Genomic DNA, 18,802 nt, shown 5'->3' with positions numbered 1-18,802 from the left:
AGTAAAAGGAAGTAATGAAAATTACTGCAGTCGACTCCACGGCCCTGCTTTCCCGGCAAAAACTGTTGAGAGGGAGAAAATACCTGATCGGTATTTTCTTTTATCTTGGCTAACGATCCTGTCAGACCGTTATGTGCATGCATGAGAGAGAGAAAGGGAATAGGAGAAGGAAAGCCAACTGCTGGAGCATGTCACTCACGCACGCGTTCATTTGTGCACGTGCCTGCTTCACTCTGGAACGTTCTCTCCACCTCACGGTCGAATGTTAATGTCCCCCACCTCCTCCCTCACAGAAGTGGGACAAATAGGAAAGCGACTGCACACAGAAGACAGAAGGATGGAGCGACTGAATGACAATGAGGGTGTCGATTCCACGGTCGTGATGGATGCGCACGTCGGGGGTACACGTGATCTTTGGCAGCAACCACGGGGGTGAAAAGTAGCAGCAGTCTCCCTGCGGCTCCTCATCACAGCGTCAGTGCGCTGAGACTGGTTACACACATATTTACATATATTGACACAGACAGACAGGGTGCTCGCACCTTTAGATAAAATCCAAGCGGCTGATACGGTGCGTTATTTGGACACGTGATGACCAGACGTGTTCCTACCTACGCCCTCGAAGAGTCGTGCGATGTGTCACGTGACCCTGCAGGTGTGGCTGGCAAACATTTTGTGATTGATGAGGCGCCAGAGTCCTCATGTGACCCTCCCAGCAGCCAGCTTCGGCCTCGGCACAGGACTGGTAATGTCAGCACTGTCATGTCTGTTGATGTCCTGTCTGTCATGTCATGTCTGTTGATGTACAGTCTATGCAGTGCGTGACAGACTTGTGACGTCAGTTGATGTCACGTGCTCTGCCTACGGAGTAACGTGCGAGGAGAGAACTGCGATGACGTAGTGAGGTCCGTGCTCAGTGACTGCCAGCATCTTGTGAAAAACACTCGACTGACGAGAGAAGCTGATGACCAGGGCTGGCCCCAGTCACCGGCAGTAACACCCACACCTCACACGCACGTGTCACTGTCAATGACGTCATCAAGCAGACGGAGGAGGTGGTCATGGTGATTGCATCTCTTCCACCAATGTCGAGCAGTGGTGTTAGAGATTCCACAAGAGCGACTATTCTCCAAGCACGGCGACATGGCTATTACTGGATTGTCTCAACGGATTTCTCTGTTCACTTGTGTTATTAACCCTCCATGGTCAGCCTCTCCCGCCGTTGACCACCAGCCTCATTCTGAGGTCTTGTCCTGGGAGTTTTGTAATGAACCAAGGAAGAGTCTTCACGAGCAGGGAATCAATGAAGGGAAGCAAAAGCCATGTATTATAAATAAAGCCCTCTACTCGCCCGACCTCCTTCATTGAGCAGTCCGCCTGGCGAGCAGTTACTGCCCTCGGCTAAACGTGGTTAAAGTCACTGTTTGATCACTGATGATCACTACTCACAGTCCCATGCAACCTTGCAAGTTTTGTTGTTGGTAGGATATGTGCCTTTGTTGTTATTTGATGCTTTTCTGTGTAACATTTTCCCCATTTTAAATGAAATTACTTCAGACCCGCTATCTCAAATTCTAGTTTTAGAACAAAGAATAAACAATTCCATTGTGTGAGTTGATGCTGTCACCGTAGACAACTCCTGCTCAAAAGGAAAAAAAGAGACAGACACACAAATGGAGAGATGAACGAAAGGTGTTTGATCTTTTTGCTGTCCTGTCCTAGACAAGTCTAGTATGTGTCCCCCTGTTTAGCTTTTGTCACCAAGCGGCAGTCTTCCACTGAGGTCAAGTGTTGACCTCTTCATTCCTAGTTTAGTACAGGATAAAATGAAATGCTTTGAGTTCCGATGAAACAATACTGAGGTTGTCAAGCCATCAACAACTGACTGCACATTGTAATTTGAACCAGGCTTCGATCGGTGGCCGCATCTTTACATTCTGTGTGTTGTACATAGCCCAATATAACACAACAACAACAACAGAAACAACAACAGCAACAGCAACAACAGCAGCAGCAGCAATACAAAAACAAAAAGATTCTGCAAAGTTGAAGACCTCTTGAATTTTAATATGCTGTTAGGCCTTGTATTACTCTTTAAGAAAACATCAGACATCAGACATAATAATCAGACATAATACATCAGACATAATAATCAGACATAATAATCAGACATAATACATCAGACATAATACATCAGACATAATACATCAGACATAATACATCAGACTACACCAGACAGTAGATATCAGTTTAAGGAAGGCAATGATCTGTGAAACTCATTTACTGGTGCTGCCACTTGTGTCCCTCCAGTCCCAACATTAACAACGTGTCAGAGTAAATACCCCGAGACGAAATATAACCATTGGCTTTGTGTGGAAACAAGATAATTTACTCCTAGGGTTCACATTACACTGGACAGTCGGAAAGGAAGTTGCAGAGACTGAAAAGCAAAAGCTTGCCATCGTTGTACAGACCATGAGCCTCATTACAGAGTACAGACCCTCCCTGAGAGCTTGCGGCTTACTCACAGACCCTGGCTGGCAGAATGGCCTCACGAGAGAGAAAAGTGCAATCAGCCAAGGACCACTCCTAATGTCTAATGAGAATGACCACGTACACGGCTTGAAGCCTTGTGAACAGTTCTCAAAGTCCAGCCTTATTATCTGTGTCCTGCCCTGCCATCATGTGCACATCTCTGTGGCCGACACGAGACAAGGAAGGGGGAGCAGCTCTGGACCCCTCCAGACGACCAAGGGGATCAGTCGTCCCTCAAAGAAGCGTTAAGCTGTGATGTACAGCCGGCCCCCCGTGGCCAGGGGTGTAGTTGACTTGTTAATGGTAAATGCTTTGCCAGTAATCTCCAGACAAATTACAACAACACAGTCACTAAGTCTAAAAAACGAGGACCAAGCAAGTCCCTCGCTTCCTTGTCTGAGTTCAGGCCCCCCTCCCTTCTCCATACATATTCCTCCCTCGAAAGAAACGACAAAGACAGGACAAGACTTGCCATCCAAATGCTTGGGTGCCAGTGCCTTTAGAAAACTGAGAGGTCTCTAGGAAAAATGACATTTACTCGGTAAATCCTTATCTGTGCTTGTCATGTACTGCTACTAACCAATGAGCACCACACGCGCTGAGCTGTCTTCGTGTTGTCATGGATACAACCTGTAACAAGGTGTGGCTGCTAGGCTTGGCCATCAGTCCTGAGTCACTGTGGCAAGTCTTCTGAATGTTGCTGGCGACAGTCTTGCTGTCTCTCTGATGGAGCTTCTCATCCCACCGGCCATTAGTCTCATCATCTACACCATCATCTACACCATCATCTACACCATCATCTACACCATCATCTACACCATCATCTACACAGCAACGGCGAGTGGGGTGGGGGACAGGTGTAACGAAAACCAAACTAAAAGCACAAAAGAGAAAGGGAAAAGAAAGAAGGGAAGGGAATGGAAAACAAAGACAAGATAAAAATGAGAAGGAACGAAAAAAAAAAAAAAAGAAAAAAATGTGGTTAGCAAGGACCGCTTACTTGTGGGCAGGTGGAGGCTCAGTCAGCGACAGCTGATTCTTGCTTGAGCATCATGTCAAGGGTGGGTAGGTGGTGGCAGCGGGTGGGGCTATGATGGCGCTGGCAAGGGAGACTGGAGGGAGAGGTGATGTGTGTTGTCTACGCTCAGTGCTCGTCGTCTGGCGGCTGCAACTGCTGTCTGGAAACTTGCTCCAGACGATAAATAGTCCTTTCATCGAACTGCTAGCAAGGTTACCGGAAGTCGTCGACCTATCGTCAACACACAGGTAAATACAAACACAGCCACACATGAGAACACCAAAATCATTCAGCTCTCTCAAGTCTTCCACAGAGAACATTGTTCTCGAAGTGAGTTTCTATAACAGGAGATGTCCTCCCAGTGACCACCTCCTTCGTCGTCTCATGTGCAAGCATCACCATCCCTCCAGCCAGGTCAAAGCAGCCACGACCCTAGTATCGCAGGATGCGGAGCAGTGCCAGTGCCAGGTGTCCTCAGTAATGGTGCCAGCCCTGATAATTAAAGGTGCAAGTTCTCCTCATTAATTGTGTCAGCTGTCCTAATGAGCGGTGACAGCTGTCCTCAGTAATGATGCCACCTCTCCTGTTGTATGCATATTAAAGAATTTGTCTGTCCAAACACAATCGTGATGTCAGGATATTTTATCTCTTTGTACAAGGTTTTAGTTTAGAAGTTTGCATCTCAAGAACAGAAGGAGTTTATTTAATAACTGGACAAACAATACCATGACAGACTTACGACCAATATTCCAACACAAAATCTTTAAAACATTTAGCAGTTTTGGGGAAAGGGAGATTGTGTTTTAGAAAGAACTGAAAAATTTAGAAATGATTGTTTGATGTAACAATATGAGTTGAAAACAGAGAGTTTCAGAAGTAGAAGAGCCTCATGGGTAATAAACGTCTCTTGCAGACAGAATGACAGTTTAGCAAGTTACAAAATGATATCACACTTAATAAAGGTGTTTCGCGTCATCACCCCCGCACTAGGCGGAGGTTGCAGGTCTTTGAAATGTGATTTAGTGGAATGTAAGATGGAGTAAAGATGAGCACCGCCAGCCTCCCGCCGCGTGCTGATGGTGCGCCGCCTGGCTTCCTGTCAGGGTGGGAGGGGTGGGGTGTGTGGGTTGGGTGGGTTGGGGTGTGTGTGTGGGGGGGGGGAGTGAAGATCTCAGGCTCAGGAACTGCGGCGGTCGACTACTCTTCCTCAGATGAATGAAATTTGTCAAAGCGCCAGGAAGCGAGAGATGTATCTTCCTCTACGAAGCTAATCCCATCATTTCATCTTGTTAATGTGACCAGGCGACAGCTGCCTTCACGGCTGTAGACAAATCGTGTTTCTGTTTTCCATCCTTTCTTTGAAGCTTTGCAGTGACACTGAGGACAACAGGGCAGACACACGTGTCACAGACATAGATACGTACACACGTGTCACAGACATAGATACGTACAGTCACAGCTACAATACACCTACTGAATATGTCATAAACTGTACACAACAAAACACCAAAATAATGGCTGTCCATTTTCAAACGGATGATTAGGTAACTGTCGTCTCTAAACCTTATGACAAATATATGTTTGGCACTGAGTAAATGGTTAATAAGTAATAAGTAAAGCTACACACTCACTGTTAGTTAATATAATAATAACCACAACTAAGGTCAACCTGACCAGCCAACCAAATCTCAGGTAACAGGTGACAGGTGTACGAAGAGCGTTTCACACACACTTTACACTGTAGTTCATCGGGTGCCCCTCGCGGTGACTGGTACATCGTCAATACCCGGAGGGGACAGGGTGTGAGCATCACAATACCTCATCATACTACCTTGGCATACCTTGAAAACCTCTCTTTACCTTGTCATACACTCACATATCTCGTCCCACGTGGCTGGAATAGCCCTGTACAGACACATGACCACCTTCAGACAGGTGTACAGAGGCCTCTCCAAGTCTGATCCTGTCAACAGATTTATGTCAGGTTAGTCTGTCCGGACTTTGTGACTCCATGTCCATGACTCCGTGTGACAGTAACAATCACTAAAATACTCCGCCTACACCAGGTAAATCTCTGCCATAGATAAGATAAAATACTCGTCTTAGACCTCCTAATGTCTGATCTAGACAAGCGAAAATACCTGTACTCCTCCGTACACCAGGTAAATCTCTCTCCTAGACAGGTATATCTATGCCATAGACAAGATAAAACACTCTTACGTAGACCAGGTAAAAGTGGCAGAAGTATTTGTGTTTTGAATGTGTCTAGCAGTTTGTACAAAACAATACAACCCCTCTCCTCCCTTTTATTAGCATTGATTGCAGCAAAGACCTGATGTTGTTGTTCACTGAAGCATGTATTGCCGTTACACCTGAGACTACATTCCGGAACCGAGAGGCCGCAGACGTGGAGTCGGGGCACATGCTAACCCTGGTGTTAGTGGAGTCGGGGCACATGCTACCCTAGTGTTAGTGGAGTCGGGGCACATGCTAACCCTGGTGTTAGTGGAGTCGGGGCACATGCACCCTAGTGTTAGTGGAGTCGGGGCACATGCTACCCTGGTGTTAGTGGAGTCGGGGCACATGCTCCCTAGTGTTAGTGAGTCGGGGGCACATGCTACCCTAGTGTAGTGGAGTCGGGGCACATGCTACCCTGGTGTTAGTGGAGTCGGGGCACATGCTACCCTGGTGTTAGTGGAGTCGGGGCCATGCTACCCTAGTGTTAGTGGACGTCGGGCACATGCTAACTAGTGTTAGTGGAGTCGGGCACATGCTACCCTAGTGTTACTGTTAGCGCCACAGACAGGACGAGGCTGTGCGTGCTGCTGCCATCAGTGCATCTCTGGCAGACAAGACGAAGACGCGAAGTGTTTTTATCTCCTGCTGGCGGCTGCACCAAGAAAAACTCTCGTGTATAAAAGATGAAAAAATCGCCTAAAGGGGAAAAATAAATGAAAGATGAAGAATGGAATGAGAAACGCACTGACAAGGAGAGGAAAAATAAAAAGGAACAGTCACTGAAAAACAAATTAATTTAATTTTTAAAGTCAGAGAAAGGGTCTATAAAGGAATTAAAAAATAAAAGGGAAGAAAGAATGGAAATGAAAGGAAAAGGGGAAGACAATAGAGACAAACAGTTAATAAAGAAGAAATAACGATGAACATGCAAAAGAAAAGAGGTATGAAAAGAAGAACAAATAAGGAAGCATTTATTTATCGATCTATGAGATAAATATTTAACTGGAATCTGTACAGAAAATACAAAAGAAACTGTCTCTCTAAATCGTTGCTCCAGGAAGAGTCCTCTATTACATAGGCCTTGGGAAGAAAGGAAGAGTTGCGTGAAGGAACGTATACAGGTTGAGACCTATGCCAGGCTGACAAGATTACCCCTGGAGTGAGGCTGGTGGCAGATGTGGCTGTGGTGGCGCTGGGTCCATTACTGTGGCAGACCTTCATCAGGTGCCAGTGGTGGTCTGCATTATTTCACACGGAGGATCCCGCACTGCAGACACAGGTCTGGCACTCTCTCTGTTTACTCCCAGACCTGCCGCGAGTGTCTTGCTGGCTTGGCGGCGTAAATACTCCTCCGACGTCCGCGACCATCTTCTCTCTCCGAGCACAGGGCGAGGGCAGCCCTTCAAAACTCCTTTGATGAAAAGATCTCACAATCAGGATGGCAATTACTGACTGTAAGCACAATTACAACATCAGTTGTTTGACTGCTGCAACACGTGCTCTGCAATTAAACTGAGATTATTTATGTTGTTAATCTCGCTCTGCAGCATCTCTTTACTCTTTCGCTCCAACGCTGACTGAAAGTTCGTTCATCTTACCAACAACTCTTACCATAAAAATAATTAATTCCCCTCAAATGCTTACAACAAAGAACAGAAGGTTCAGTTAAAAGTTGCTGCTACCGTGATAACGAGACAGGAGATGTCACACAGGTGTGATGTGATAGTGAGACAGGAGATGTCACACAGGTGTGATGTGATAGTGAGACAGGAGATGTCACACAGGTGTGATGTGATAGTAAGACAGGAGATGTCACACGGGTGTGATGTGATAGTGAGACAGATGTCACACAGGTGTGATGTGATAGTAAGACAGGAGATGTCACACTCCCCTATGCGCATCGTACTGTCAACGTTATCTAGGCCCTATATAGGTACCTATATTGACAGGGAGAGTACTCTTACCAACCAAGGGCCATAACCCTTTAATAATGGCACGTGACTTTAGCCAATTGTTGTACTACGTGATCGGAAGTGCGCGCCATTTGGCAAAGTTTTGTTTCTACACTTTTCGCAACAGGATTATAATTAAGCTTCTTCAGCCGTCAATTCCAATACTGATACATGTGTTGGACTCTTCAATAACAGTATGTATAATTTATATACTCTAAATTAGCATAGTTATTGAGATTTTAGTTCCAAGTTCAGTGCAGATATACGCTAAGAAAAGAAAAGATTAGAGTACATTAACGCAATAAATGCACAAGTTTTCCAGAGAGAAGTAGAAATCAGGCCAGCAGTTCTGAAAGCTTGCAATTTGATAATTCTTTAGCCGTTAGCGATGCAGAGAATTCGGAGCTGTCAGAATTTCCTCAAATAAATTGCGATTACGAAAGTGTAGGTCACGAACTTTACCATTCGAAAGCAACAGAATTTCGACAGTTCCTTCTGTTTACTGGTATCCCAAGTAGCATTAGAAAACAGGACCCACATGGACCCACGCTGACCCTATATAGCAGAATCTAGGGGGCATATGGTAAACCTATATAGGTCCCAACGTAGAAAGCGCAAACGGGTTAACCATGGGTCTTATATGGATTTTCCATATAGGCAATATGGGCAAATCCCAGATAAATCCCAGATGTCGTTTTTCAGCTGCTATTGGTAGTTTTAGGTATTTCGGTGTATTCTGATTTGCAAAAATAATCAAATACATCAACATAACCCTAAAATGCAAATAAATGGATTAATAATGAGTGTCTTGCAATGATTGCATAAGAAACAGCAAAAAACGTTCATACAAAATGTTACCAAAAACAAACATAATTTTTTGTTTACTGATGTTTATTTAATTGTTAATTAAAAAAAATGATTATTTACACAATTCGTAAAGCATTGACCTGTACAGGTTATGTCAGAGTTTTCCAGACAAATATCAGTTGAAATTTTACAGCTTTACTTCTCCTGTAATTCACCCTCAACCCAGAATTATTTACAGGCTTTAAAAATCTTTCCTTTCTCCCATTTCACGATCTCTCGCCCCAGTCAGCCATCTCGAAATCTGAATTTGCAGTTCCACTTCCGTTAGCATCAGGATAACTTTTTCTTGCAGCATCTAAAAATAGAACAAAATAAGAATATGAAGTCTGCATAAAAATAATCATTTAATTGTAGGTCGCTGAAATTAAAATCCAGAATATACGTGAATAAAGAAAGGTACAAGCACATTATAAAGATATGTAAGTGGCATAAAAATTTTAAAGCGTTATAAACAGAAACAAGTGGAGCTGCATTTGAATTTCAGTTAGAATTTCTATAGGCAGGAGAATCTATCCATAAACTGTCATCATAATCCCTTTCTACACAGTATTAACCAGCTGATTAAAAGGACCAGACATTGCATAAACATGTGTACATATTTTAAAATTTGCAATGTAATTCGACCACACTGAAATATTTTTTCTCAATGACTAATGAAAACACAAAGTCAAATATTTAAATCCTTACCCTGAACTGTTCTTAAAATAAAGGGGTGGTTCTTCAGTCCCTTCTTTCCCTTCAGGCCATTATAGTTGTAACACCGGGCTAATTCTGTTGAAAATAGCACAGCAGTATACTCTGACTACGAGCTTTAAGTTAAAGCCTCCCTCATCGCCAAATAGCATTCCTGGAAACAGACAAAAATAAACAAACATCCTTTTTTATAATAAAACTTGCTGTGGTCAGTATCATGATACATGTTATGAGAACTAGTATTATAAGACCAAAATATGGATGAAAACCATTAAGGAAGTTTCATATTTTTCTTCGTAACCAAGCTAAGTGGTTACAGAAAATTTATTATCAGCTGTAATTCATGCCACCATAACAATGCTTTTGTTATTTTTTAGTACTGCAGACATTATACAATATAATGCTATGAAAACCTTTAAAGGGAATAGCACACAGACACTTGACTCCTAACAATCAGAATAGAGTACATACCAAGCGTGCACGTTTTCCTGGATCTGTCTTTAAATCCAACTTGAGACATTCTACATCCTCTGAAGATTTTAAGGGAAACTGTAACCTTGTGTCAGATGTCAGCTCTTTTCTTGGGTTTGGTACTCCATCTGCGCAAGCCTATTTTTCACGTCTTTCACGTCAGTTTTCATCTCTTCCAGAAGAGACAGTATATGCTGTACAGCTTTCTGTAGTTTATCTTGTTTACCTGGAACCAACAAATGCAATAGCAGAAAACATGTAAAATAGTGATCCTTATTTATTTCAATTTTCTTCACTATGGCAAAAGAAGCCTGGGATTTTGCACTTCTAGTTATATTTCACAAAAACGCTGTTCAAACTCTTGGCCGAGGGTAAGAACAAACAAAATGTTAAAATGATTATGAACAAAATGACTTCAAATTACCTTCCAAGGGTTGGGGGTCCCTGTGCTGGCAGGATGAACACCAGACAAGGGGCGCTGGAGGCGTGAAGCAAAGGTGCTAATTAGATGTCACAAATCAAGACCAAAAGCACAGCATAAATTTCACTTTAATATAATCACGTACTTTAGTTCCTTTCACTCTTATAGGGCAAAATCACAACCAAAGTTACACTGTTTGTGCCGTAATGACATGTTATAGTGTTCAAACAGTTCATAAATTTTCTTCCGCACAAGAATTAATTATGAATATTAGGAATCAAAAAATAAATTGCACTTACTTAATGACTTGTGCAGGAGAACTGGAAGCATAGAACATGAGGAATCTGGCTTTATAGCTCTAATTAATGAAGCTTGCATCTGGTTCAACAGATTGTGATGGCCAGTTGCACATCCTGTGACCACTTTCATCTTTAAATGCCAGCAGCCAGCTATCTAGAATAACAGTAAAATAAATTATTGACCATCATACAGTCATTACCATTTGTTGTAGAGAAAATGCCATTAAAGTTAATTTGTCTGAATCGATACTTTTAACGCTACTAGATCGTGTGTTGTGACAACGAGACAGGAGATGTCCCACGTCCTGCACTGTGCTCTGTGCAATAGTCAGGCTGGAAGCCTCCAGGAGACCCGGATGATGGTCGGTGCTGAGACCGGAGGTCGGCATGTGATGGTTTGACGAGCCCCACCAGGCCTGTGGAGGGAGTGGTTAGGAGGCTGCGCGCGCAGAGAGTCGCCGCTGTGTGCTATAAATAGAACATACGGGCACTCCATTTCCCATTATAAGACGCATTCTCTAGAGACGACCAAAGGATGTTGCCGTGGAAGCGAAGTAATTTTCGGGTTTCATCCTTTGCATCATCTTAGCTCCACTGCTCTCATCGATGAAATGTACTGGTCCGAGAAAGCCGAAGAGAAAACTTGTGTCTTCGTTCTCTTCCCAGCTGGCACAAAAAAATCGAAGCATCTACAGGACAAAACCATTTTCCCAGGAGACTCAGTTTATTGACATATTGTTGCTCTCAGGCGCGTAAACCGTAAATAGTGAGAACTTCAGGCTTCAGCGCCATTGTCCGGTGTAAATACTTACACAAATGATTGACTTCATTGTTAAACACTAACATTTGTCACGTGGTAGACACTTGCCTTCACTGATAAACATCTGCACAGACGCTTGCAGTCGCTGATGAACACTAGTTGTCTACATTGGTGCATCCTTGCACAGACAACTGCTGTCTGCCTGCTGCTCCGGACAAGTAAGACGATCATGTCACTCTCGTCCTTTGCTTACTTCACTATCTGCCAATCACAGACAGTATTACTTACAACTGTCCGCCAATCACAGACAGTATTACTTACAGACTGTCCACCAATCGCAGACAGTATTACTTACAACTGTCCGCCAATCACAGACAGTATTACTTACAGACTGTCCACCAATCGCAGACAATATTACTTACAGACTGTCCGCCAATCGCAGACAATATTACTTACAGACTGTCCGCCAATCGCAGACAATATTACTTACAGACTGTCCACCAATCGCAGACAATATTACTTACAGACTGTCCGCCAATCACAGAAAATATTACTTACAGACTGTCCGCCAATCACAGACTATATTACTTACAGAATGTCCGCCAATCGCAGACAGTATTACTTACAGACTGTCCGCCAATCACAGACAGTATTACTTACAAACTTGACTACTTTTAGCTGCAAATGTCTTAATCACTATGCTTCTAACTTTCTTCTTAAATCACCATCAATATTTCATCTTTCACACTTCGCTCAGGATAGGATTTCTTCTGCTCCTTGGTACCCGCAACAAACTTCATCTCTGCTGGTCTCTGTGCCGAAGATTCTCCCCCCTTTTTGTTCCACCAGGCTACCTCCTTAAAAAGCACCTCTTTAAAATACTTATATTTATTTTATATTTTATATTATATTTTATGAAAATATGCTGAATTGACACGTCCTTGCCACAGTTCTTGTTCTCGCTAATGTCTCCACTTTTCATTCCACAGGCTGTTGTTTACAATCCTCTAAAGGAGTGTGGGACCTGCCGCCCTGGACATAAATGGTGTCACACATTTCAATGAAAACTAAATGATTTAAAAATCAGTGAACTCGAAAGCTAAAGAAAAATAAATTAACAGATGAAAGGCGATAGAAACAAAGAAGAAAGAGAGGGGACGAAGAAAAACAGAAGACTGATGACAGTCTACTGAGAAGAAGAGAGACAGGGGAAAGAAAAGAAAGCAAGGAAAAGACGTAAGAAAGAATGAGAAAAGTACAATAACAACTATTTAAGTAATAAGATAAAAAGAGAGAAAGTCATAAGTAATGAGAGAAAGATAGAGAGAAGAAACAATGACATTTATTAGCAACGACAGAAAGAGAAAACAAACTGAGTTATTAGTAATGAAGAGAAAAAAATTGACAGTTATCAGTAACGAGAGAAAGACAGATTGACAGTTATTAGTATTGAAAGAAAGACTGACAGTTATTTAGTAATGAGAGAGAAAAACATTGACAGTTATTGACAACGAGAGAAAGAAAGAGAAAAAGTCAGACAGTTATTTAGTAATGAGAGAGAAGGAATAGAGGAATAGAGTATTGGCGAGAAAAAATAAGAGGAGAAAAGTAAAATCAGGGCTGAAGACTCATAGTAATGAGAGAGAGAGAAGGCGGGGACAGGGTGTGGAGGGGCTGCCAAGCTTGAAGCTCTGTAGTTGTCGGTCTGTGATGGGCTTACTTCCCACTGGCCACTGCTGCCCCCCCCCCCTCATGGCCTTACCTCCACATCTCACCTTGTGGTCCTGATGCTCGTGCACACACACACACGCACACACACTAGTAAGCAAGAACACACATTTCTTTCTCTCTAAAACAATCACACACACACACACAGAAAGAAAGAATACAAAGCACCGCGCAATGTCAGGTGGAGTAAGAAAAGTGAAATTATTTATTTCTATTACACTTCAGGGTTAGTAACAGTAGTCAAAGTATCACACAGTAACACATAATTAACCGTGCGTTTCAGTAATGTTATTGAGCTACACGTGTGTGTATATATATATATATTCTGTAGCTTTTTCAAACTACACATATTCTGTAGACATCACCAGTAAGACACGCGAGTAGAAGAACATTAGCAGACGGAAGTCGAGGACAGACCAAACTCTAATGACGGAGGTGGACGGACGACCTGACCTGATGGATCTTTAATGGCGGAGGTACATAGGAAATATAACTGAGACAAGCAGCATGCTGTTTCCAGACCAGCTCTGGCTCAGTCGTTCTGTAGGTCTGTACATCTGTACAATGACAGCCTGACATTTTCTGGCTCACCCTGTCTACCCCTGGCTAACCCTGGCTAACCCTGGCTAGTTCACACTCAACTTTTTTTCTTCGAAAAATATGCCAGACTACTGAGTATCTCTAGCGCCCAGCCCCCTTTTCTCTCTCACGTTGCCTTTTGAACCCTGTGGGGGCGGTCGGTTAGTTCCTGTCACCAATACAGTGAAGACTGGTGGCCCTTGGTTCCGATCTCGTCTCGGCCACGCTGTTCTTTTCTTGGTTTCCTGGATGACTGCTTTGCCATGAAATAGCTTTAGCTGCTGGTTGGGAGTAAAACGCCAATATTCCCCTCCATCCCTTGTATCCTGTAGCCCTATAAGCTGCAGTGCTGTTGGGTGCTGCTCAGTGATGACTTTCATGATTTTCTGGTAGTATTTCTCTTGATGTCTCCTTCAGTACTAACTGCTTGGTTAAAATACTAACTACTTGGTGAGTCGTGCCACCTGGTCGCCCTCTGATCTGAACTCCTTAGAGTGAACTGTGGTTAAGGTGGCATTGCTACAGCATCAACTTCACGTAAAGAAAACAAGGGCCACAAGGGCCACAAGGGCAGCCCCTGTCTAGCGCCGTCTACAGTCAATCAACACACGGAGGTCCTGGCACTCGTGTAGCTGGCGGCCCACACAAACAAGCGCAGTCGTAGAAAGTAGTTATCCACACAATGCTCTCTTCATTTCAAAAACAGCTTCCATTTCAGGATAAACATTTCAGAGATCGAAGTGAGAGAGAGAGAGAGTTGAAAATGCAGCGACTTTGGCGAAACTCGACGATGACCGTGTTTTGCAGTCATAAGAAAATGAACAGACCGCAGCTCGCAAAGCTCAGCAACTTCTGCAAAGAGATGAGAGGTCAAAGTGAAGCAACAAAAAGAAAAAAAAAAACAGTTTGATGAGACTCTAACAAGGAAGAGGGCTGAAAGAGGGACCGGAAGTGAAGTTCAAACAGGAAATAGATAAAATGACGGAACCATTGGTGTAAGCAAGAAAAAATTATTAAAGATGAAATTGGATTGATTGAAGAACAAAGAAACACAGTCGACAAAAGATTTGATAAAACACTCGTCTTAAAAATAATTTTATTGCCAGTGAAATGTAACTGTACGGCAAAGAGAGATAACTCCAAAAATGTCCCAAGAATTACGTTTATCAAAGACAAAGGGAGGAAACAGGAAGCAGTAAATATACAAACACAGCAGATTGATTGAGAAGAGCACTAGAAGAAAATATAACAAGACCAGCTCCAGCTTCATAAACTCTAAGAATGAGGTTGCCTAGCAACTGGCACGAGTGGCGCAGAGCGCAGGCAGGACAATGAGCATCACTGAGCCACGACCCAACAATGGCGGACCACAACATCGTTTGCCAGAAGTGCAGGGACATGGAGAGGCTCTCGGTGGAGTTGTGAACCATGGGGAGGGTGAGAAGACATTCAACAGAAATGTCTCCACCATCAAGATGACAATCGCACCTGATCGTTAACACCTGCTCATTAGCACCTGTCCATTAAAATCCGTTTTTCGAGCTTTTGTTTGACAGCAGCCTGCACTCGGGTTGTAGATGAGATCTCTGACAAACACAAGACCGTTTGCAGACAAACAAATATTTTATTAAAACCATCACAAAGCATTGGGTGACGAAAGGTTACAAAGTTCACACTAGTCTTCCCTTGGTCTGTAATAGCACCTCCCCCTCCCCCGCACGTAGACGCCGTTACAAAATGGCGCAGAGAGATAACGTGAAGTCAGTATCACGCAAGAGGTGAGTACGTGGTGTAACGTGACTTGTCTCATAACATGTGACGTCATTACGTGGTGTAATCTATCTCATCAGGCTAGAGTTGATTACGTGGTGCAACGTGACTTGTCTCATAACATGTGACGTCATTACGTGGTGTAACGTGACTTGTCTCATAACATGTGACGTCATTACGTGGTGTAATGTAACGTGACTTGTCTCATAACATGTGACGTCATTACGTGGTGTAACGTGACTTGTCTCATAACATGTGACGTCATTACGTGGTGTAACCTATCTCATCAGGCTAGAGGTGAGTACGTGGTGTAACGTAACCTGTCTCATAACATGTGACGTCATTACGTGGTGTAACGTGACTTGTCTCGTCACGTGCTACTTCAATCCTCGGTGTAACTCGCCTGATGACGCACTACGTGGTGTCTGTCGACGTCGCATTACCTACGTTTCTCACGCTGCTGCTGGCCAGGACCTAAGGTTTGTGTGGGCCGCCCGCACCCCGGAGCTCAGCCTCTCTGCTCCGCAGGTACGTCGCCGGCTCATCACGGAAGATGAAAGAAATATTGATCTCAGCAGGAGGCAGCCTGTGCTGTTCTTGTCATTTATTTCATTCTCTTCGTCTTTAGAACTGATGCCAGACCTCTTCCTGCTCGTCCTGCCCCAAACGCCCCTCAGATTGGAGCGCATAGCAAGCAGCAGTCCATTAGCTTGCAGGTCGCTATGCTCATCAGATGATAAGGTAGCACATCAAAGCGGCCATACACCACAGAATTTTAAACCACCGACCTTGATCGTCACGTGATGTTTTGATGGCCGCCCACAACTCCTGCAACTAGTCTACATTTCTGTAATATGCAGCATAACTCTTGGCCTCCTGTACTGGGGGAGGAGTATAGCCAAACAGGACAGGGACAAGTGGACAAAAGCATTAAACAAGCAGGGGGGTGATAGGGAGGGGGCAGGGTGATAGGGAGGTGTATCACAAGCTCCTGTACAGAAAGCAGCTGCAATGCAAGTCCACGTTGAGTACAACAGGTTCTTCCACTGATGGCAAGTGAGTCATGCAATGTTTGAGCATTGTCCGTTAGTGTGGGAGGTCGACATTCTCTAGCTTGCTGTTGAGACCCACCAGCTTGCTTGGCAATGGTCTTGATTATGTCCATGTCATGCTACCTTCCTGTTGGCTTCATCGTCATCTCCAAGCATCGGCAGAACATTTTCCGGACGAGCCCAGCATGGGTTCCACTAGCTTACGGGCCATGTTCCATTCCTGGGAGGCCAGTGATAACAAAGTCTGTTGCTTCATTTGTCGAAGCAAGTGCTGGGTCCGTCAGTGCATCTTGGGCGACACTGGATGCTGAGCCACGTGGTCCACAGCAGCAGACGGCGATCAGAAATGATGTCCAGATAAGGAACTCTGTCTTGTCAGTTGTCCAGGACAGTGTTCATGTCTATAGTTTACCAAAAGCCGGTTACAAGTGTTACAAGTGCCGTGACTAGATGTAGATTGAGGGTCTCACGATGAAATCACATGCCGTGAGACACGTCATCAACTCCGTTGCTGTGGAGGTAACTGCCTATTGTCGTGATGACGAGTTGGCATTGCCAGCTACAGTTGTCAGCCCTGCATACACTAGTCTCCGAGAGAAATTCATATCTATTAAGTTTCGTAGATGGCCATCTAGTTTCCAGCTTGCCTTGTTATTTACTTCTACAAGCTCTTAACCCTGTTCAACCTGTCGCTACTTGCTTTGAAGGCATTTCAAGTTCGTATGGGTGGCTTGTGGATAAAAGTTTTTATGATAGTGTGTTGATGTAATTGTTGTCAGGTTGTAAATGTATTTATTGCTGTTTGTATGCCACTGATGACATAAGAACATGTATTTATGTGCCTGTAAAACCAAATACACTTTGATCAGTAAAGTTCTTTCTTCTTCTGAAAAGCTTCAACTGACTGCAATGTTAGCCGACGACTGCCATCCACTGCGACAGGAGTTTGACAGCAGAGTGATAGACAGAAGGTAGGTATAGAGTTCAGAACCACATGCTGTCTGCATTCCTTTGTTCTGACAACACAGACACAAGCACGTGATGGCCACGACACGACTTTGAGTGAAGTTCTGACTCTGGTTGCTGCTGTTCCCGGTCTTTCTTCTTTGGATGTTTGTTTGTAGTTCATGTCATACTTGAGGTATCATGTGCTGTCTGGTCTATCATGTGATAGCAACGTGGGCAGACAGTCTCATGAAAAGGATTAATGATGATGTTTTGTATTGTATTTTGTTTCCGTGGAATGAGAAATAACACGAAGTCAGTGGAAGCTGAACATGGGAGGACTTTGGCACATGGCTTCAGAAGAAGAGAAAGTATTTATAAGGACTCACCTTGTACACCTCATTGTATAACAGATACGCGAGCAGGTAAACATACAGACATCCTGAAACATACAGGTAGACATACAGACATCCTGAAACATACAGGTAAACATACAGACATCCTGAAACATACAGGTAGACATACAGACATCCTGAAACATACAGGTAGACATACAGGTAGACATACAGACATACCAGACATACAGGTAGACATACAGGTAGACATTAACATAACAGACATCCTGAAACATACAGGTAGACATACAGACATCCTGAAACATACAGGCAAACATACAGACAGACATACAGACATCCTGAAAGATACAGGTAGACATACAGACATCCTGAAACATACAGGTAAACATACAGACATCCTAAAACATACAGGTAGACATACAGACATCCTAAAACATACAGGTAGACATACAGACATCCTGAAACATACAGGTAGACATACAGACATCCTAAAACATACAGGTAGACATACATGTAGACATACAGGTAGACATACAGACATCCTAAAACATACAGGTAGACATACAGGTAGACATACAGACATCCTAAAACATACAGGTAGACATACAGACATCCTGAAACATACAGGTAGACATACAGACATCCTAAAACATACAGACATCCTGAAAGATACAGGTAGACATACAGACATCCTGAAACATACAGGTAGACATACAGACATCCTAAAACATACAGGTAGACATACAGACATCCTAAAACATACAGGTAGACATACAGACATCCTAAAACATAGAGGTAGACATACAGACATCCTAAAACATACAGGTAGACATACAGACATCCTGAAACATACAGGTAAACATACAGACATCCTAAAACATACAGGTAGACATACAGACATCCTAAAACATAGAGGTAGACATACAGACATCCTAAAACATACAGGTAGACATACAGACATCCTGAAACATACAGGTAGACATACAGACATCCTAAAACATACAGGTAGACATACAGGTAGACATACAGGTAGACATACAGACATCCTAAAACATACAGGTAGACATACAGACATCCTAAAACATAGAGGTAGACATACAGACATCCTAAAACATACA

General features: G+C 43.4%; 2 long non-coding RNA genes across 2 annotated transcripts; both read right to left on the bottom strand.

Annotated features, from left to right (window-relative positions):
* Nucleotides 1-8,877: 8,877 nt before the first annotated feature.
* Nucleotides 8,878-9,859, bottom strand: LOC112571858. Its single transcript, XR_003100897.1, has 3 exons — nt 9,775-9,859; nt 9,298-9,381; nt 8,878-8,905 (listed from the first exon to the last, which is right to left on the bottom strand). It is a non-coding gene; the product is annotated as an uncharacterized LOC112571858 (long non-coding RNA).
* A 42-nt stretch (nt 9,860-9,901) lies between these two features.
* On the bottom strand, nt 9,902-10,506 carry LOC112571854. The gene is made up of 3 exons (XR_003100895.1): nt 10,495-10,506; nt 10,199-10,252; nt 9,902-10,000 (listed from the first exon to the last, which is right to left on the bottom strand). It is a non-coding gene; the product is annotated as an uncharacterized LOC112571854 (long non-coding RNA).
* Between the last annotated feature and the right edge of the window lie 8,296 nt (nt 10,507-18,802).

This window comes from Pomacea canaliculata, linkage group LG1 (genome assembly GCF_003073045.1).
Source record: "Pomacea canaliculata isolate SZHN2017 linkage group LG1, ASM307304v1, whole genome shotgun sequence".
Lineage (NCBI taxonomy): Eukaryota > Metazoa > Mollusca > Gastropoda > Architaenioglossa > Ampullariidae > Pomacea > Pomacea canaliculata.
This window is presented reverse-complemented; position numbering and strand designations above follow the sequence as displayed.